This window comes from Mustelus asterias, unplaced genomic scaffold (genome assembly GCF_964213995.1).
Source record: "Mustelus asterias unplaced genomic scaffold, sMusAst1.hap1.1 HAP1_SCAFFOLD_1362, whole genome shotgun sequence".
NCBI classification, from domain to species: Eukaryota; Metazoa; Chordata; class Chondrichthyes; order Carcharhiniformes; family Triakidae; genus Mustelus; species Mustelus asterias.
In genome coordinates, this window is record NW_027591307.1 from 30,001 (window position 1) to 35,271 (window position 5,271).

The following is a 5,271-nucleotide window of genomic DNA, read 5'->3' on the forward strand; positions in this document are numbered from 1 at the left end:
GACAGTGCGGCACTCCCTCAGCACTGACCCTCTGACAGTGCGGCACTCCCTCAGTACTGACCCTCTGACAGTGCGGCACTCCCTCAGTACTGACCCTCTGACAGTGCGGCACTCCCTCAGTACTGACCCTCTGACAGTGCCGCACTCCCTCAGCACTGACCCTCTGACAGTGCCGCACTCCCTCAGTACTGACCCTCTGACAGTGCGACACTCCCTCAGTACTGACCCTCTGACGGTGCAGCACTCCCTCAGTACTGACCCTCTGACAGTGCGACACTCCCTCAGTACTGACCCTCTGACAGTGCGGCGCTCCCTCAGCACTGACCCTCTGACAGTGCAGCACTCCCTCAGCACTGACCCTCTGACAGTGCAGCACTCCCTCCGCACTGACCCTCTGACAGTGCGGCACTCCCTCTGTACTGACCCTCTGACAGTGCGACACTCCCTCAGCACTGACCCTCTGACAGTGCAGCACTCCCTCAGTACTGACCCTCTGACAGTGCGGCGCTCCCTCAGTACTGACCCTCTGACAGTGCGGCGCTCCCTCAGTACTGACCCTCTGACAGTGCGGCACTCCCTCAGTACTGACCCTCTGACAGTGCGGCACTCCCTCAGTACTGACCCTCTGACAGTGCGGCACTCCCTCAGTACTGACCCTCTGACAGTGCGGCACTCCCTCAGTACTGACCCTCTGACAGTGCGGCACTCCCTCAGTACTGACGCTCTGACAGTGCGGCACTCCCTCAGTACTGACCCTCTGACAGTGCGGCACTCCCTCAGTACTGACCCTCTGACAGTGCGGCACTCCCTCAGCACTGACCCTCTGACAGTGCGGCACTCCCTCAGTACTGACCCTCTGACAGTGCTGCACTCCCTCAGTACTGACCCTCTGACAGTGCAGCACTCCCTCAGCACTGACACTCTGACAGTGCGGCACTCCCTCAGTATCGACCCTCTGACAGTGCGGCACTCCCTCAGTACTGACCATCTGACAGTGTGGCACTCCCTCAGTACTGACCCTCTGACAGTGCGGCACTCCCTCAGTACTGACCATCTGACAGTGTGGCACTCCCTCAGTATTGACCCTCTGACAGTGCGGCACTCCCTCAGTACTGATCCTCTGACAGTGCGGCACTCCCTCAGCACTGATCCTCTGACAGTGCAGCACTCCCTCAGCACTGACCCTCTGACAGTGCAGCGCTCCCTCAGTACTGACCCTCTGACAGTGCAGCGCTCCCTCAGTACTGACCCTCTGACAGTGCGGCACTCCCTCAGCACTGACCCTCTGACAGTGCGGCACTCCCTCAGTACTGACCCTCTGACAGTGCGGCACTCCCTTAGTACTGACCCTCTGACAGTGCGGCACTCCCTCAGTACTGACCCTCTGACAGTGCGGCACTCCCTTAGTACTGACCCTCTGACAGTGCGGCACTCCCTCAGCACTGACCCTCTGACAGTGCGGCACTCCCTCCGCACTGACCCTCTGACAGTGCGGCACTCCCTCAGCACTGACCCTCTGACAGTGCGGCACTCCCTCTGCACTGACCCTCTGACAGTGCGGCACTCCCTCAGCACTGACCCTCTGACAGTGCAGCACTCCCGCAGTACTGACCCTCTGACAGTGCGGCACTCCCTCAGTACTGACCGGCTGACAGTGCGGCACTCCCTCAGCACTGACCCTCTGACAGTGCGGCACTCCCTCAGTACTCACCCTCTGACAGTGCGGCACTCCCTCAGTACTGACCGGCTGACAGTGCGGCACTCCCTCAGTACTGACCCTCTGACAGTGCGGCACTCCCTCCGCACTGACCCTCTGACAGTGCGGCACTCCCTCAGTACTGACCGGCTGACAGTGCGGCACTCCCTCAGCACTGACCCTCTGACAGTGCAGCACTCCCTCAGTACTGACCCTCTGACAGTTCGGCACTCCCTCAGTACTGACCCACTGACAGTGCAGCACTCCCTCAGCACTGACCCTCTGACAGTGCGGCACTCCCTTAGAACTGATCCTCTGACAGTGCAGAACTCCCTCAGTACTGACCCTCTGACAGTGCGGCACTCCCTCAGTACTGACCCTCTGACAGTGCGGCACTCCCTCAGCACTGACCCTCTGACAGTGCGGCACTCCCTTAGAACTGATCCTCTGACAGTGCGGAACTCCCTCAGTACTGACCCTCTGACAGTGCGGCACTCCCTCAGTACTGACCCTCTGACAGTGCGGCACTCCCTCAGTACTGACCCTCTGACAGTGCGGCACTCCCTCAGCACTGACCCTCTGACAGTGCGGCACTCCCTCAGTGCTGACCGGCTGACAGTGCGGCACTCCCTCAGCACTGACCCTCTGACAGTGCGGCACTCCCTCCGCACTGACCCTCTGACAGTGCGGCACCCCCTCAGCACCGACACTCTGACAGTGCGGCACTCCCTCAGTACTGACCCTCTGACAGTGCGGCACTCCCTCAGTACTGACCCTCTGACAGTGCGGCACTCTCTCAGCACTGACCCTCTGACAGTGCAGCACTCCCTCAGTACTGACCCTCTGACAGTGGGGCACTCCCTCAGTACTGACCCTCTGACAGTGCGGCACTCCCTCAGCACTGACCCTCTGACAGTGCAGCACTCCCTCAGTACTGACCCTCTGACAGTGCGGCACTCCCTCAGCACTTACCCTCTGACAGCGCGGCACTCCCTTAGAACTGACCCTCTGACAGTGCGGCACTCCCTCAGTACTGACCCTCTGACAGTGCGGCACTCCCTTAGTACTGACCCTCCGACAGTGCGGCGCTCCCTCAGTACTGACCCTCTGACAGTGCGGCACTCCCTCAGTACTGACCCCCTGACAGTGCGGCACTCCCTCAGTACTGACCCTCTGACAGTGCGGCACTCCCTTAGTACTGACCCTCTGACAGTGCGGCACTCCCTCAGTACTGACCCTCTGACAGTGCGGCACTCCCTCAGTACTGACCCTCTGACAGTGCGGCACTCCCTCAGTACTGACCCTCTGACAGTGCAGCACTCCCTCAGTACTGACCCTCTGACAGTGCAGCACTCCCTCAGCACTGACCCTCTGACAGTGCGGCACTCCCTCAGCACTGACCCTCTGACAGTGCAGCACTCCCTCCGCACTGACCGGCTGACAGTGCAGCACTCCCTCAGTACTGACCCTCTGACAGTGCGGCACTCCCTCAGTACTGACCGGCTGACAGTGCGGCACTCCCTCAGCACTGACCCTCTGACAGTGCGGCACTCCCTCCGCACTGACCGGCTGACAGTGCGGCACTCCCTCAGCACTGACCCTCTGACAGTGCGGCACTCCCTTAGAACTGATCCTCTGACAGTGCGGAACTCCCTCAGTACTGACCCTCTGACAGTGCGGCACTCCCTCAGTACTGACCCTCTGACAGTGCGGCACTCCCTTAGAACTGATCCTCTGACAGTGCGGAACTCCCTCAGTACTGACCCTCTGACAGTGCGGCACTCCCTTAGAACTGATCCTCTGACAGTGCGGAACTCCCTCAGTCCTGACCCTCTGACAGTGCGGCACTTCCTCAGCACTGACCCTCTGACAGTGCGGCACTCCCTTAGAACTGATCCTCTGACAGTGCGGCACTCCCTCAGTACTGACCGGCTGACCGTGCGGCACTCCCTCAGCACTGACCCTCTGACAGTGCGGCACTCCCTCAGTACTGACCCTCTGACAGTGCGGCACTCCCTTCGCACTGACCCTCTGACAGTGCGGCACCCCCTCAGCACCGACCCTCTGACAGTGTGGCACTCCCTCAGTACTGACCCTCTGACAGTGCGGCACTCCCTCAGTACTGACCCTCTGACAGTGCGGCACTCCCTCAGCACTGACCCTCTGACAGTGCAGCACTCCCTCAGTACTGACCCTCTGACAGTGCAGCACTCCCTCAGTACTGACCCTCTGACAGTGCGGCACTCGCTCAGTACTGACCCTCTGACAGTGCGGCACTCCCTCAGTACTGACCCTCTGACAGTGCGGCACTCCCTCAGTACTGACCCTCTGACAGTGGGGCACTCCCTCAGCACTGACCCTCTGACAGTGCGGCACTCCCTCAGTACTGACCCTATGACAGTGCGGCACTCCCTCAGTACTGACCCTCTGACAGTGCGGCACTCCCTCAGTACTGACCCTCTGACAGTGCGGCACTCCCTCAGCACTGACCCTCTGACAGTGCAACACTCCCTCAGTACTGACCCGCTGACAGTGCGGCACTCCCTCAGCACTGACCCTCTGACAGTGCGGCACTCCCTTAGAACTGATCCTCTGACAGTGCGGCACTCCCTCAGTACTGACCCTCTGACAGTGCGGCACTCCCTTTGAACTGATCCTCTGACAGTGCGGAACTCCCTCAGCACTGACCCTCTGACAGTGGGGCACTCCCTCCGCACCGACCCTCTGACAGTGCGGCACTCCCTCAGTACTGAACCTCTGACAGTGCGGCACTCCCTCAGTACTGACCCTCTGACAGTGCGGCACTCCCTCAGCACTGACCCTCTGACAGTGCGGCACTCCCTCAGCACTGACCCTCTGACAGTGCAGCACTCCCTCAGTACTGACCCTCTGACAGTGGGGCACTCCCTCAGCACTGACACTCTGACAGTGGGGCACTCCCTCAGTACTGACCCTCTGACAGTGCGGCACTCCCTCAGCACTGACCCTCTGACAGTGGGGCACTCCCTCAGTACTGACCCTCTGACAGTGCGGCACTCCCTCAGCACTGACCCTCTGACAGTGCGGCACTCCTTTAGAACTGATCCTCTGACAGTGCGGCACTCCCTCAGTACTGACCCTCTGACAGTGCGGCACTCCCTTAGTACTGACCCTCTGACAGTGCGGCGCTCCCTCAGTACTGACCCTCTGACAGTGCGGCACTCCCTCAGTACTGACCCTCTGACAGTGCGGCACTCCCTCAGTACTGACACTCTGACAGTGCGGCACTCCCTCAGTACTGACCCTCTGACAGTGCGGCACTCCCTCAGTACTGACACTCTGACAGTGCGGCACTCCCTCAGGACTGACCCTCTGACAGTGCGGCACTCCCTCAGCACTGACCATCTGACAGTGCGGCACTCCCTCAGTACTGACCCTCTGACAGTGCGGCACTCCCTCAGTACTGACCCTCTGACAGTGCGGCAGTCCCTCAGTACTGACCCTCTGACAGTGTGGCACTCCCTCAGTACTGACCCTCTGACAGTGCAGCACTCCCTCAGCACTGACCCTCTGACAGTGCGGCACTCCCTCAGTAC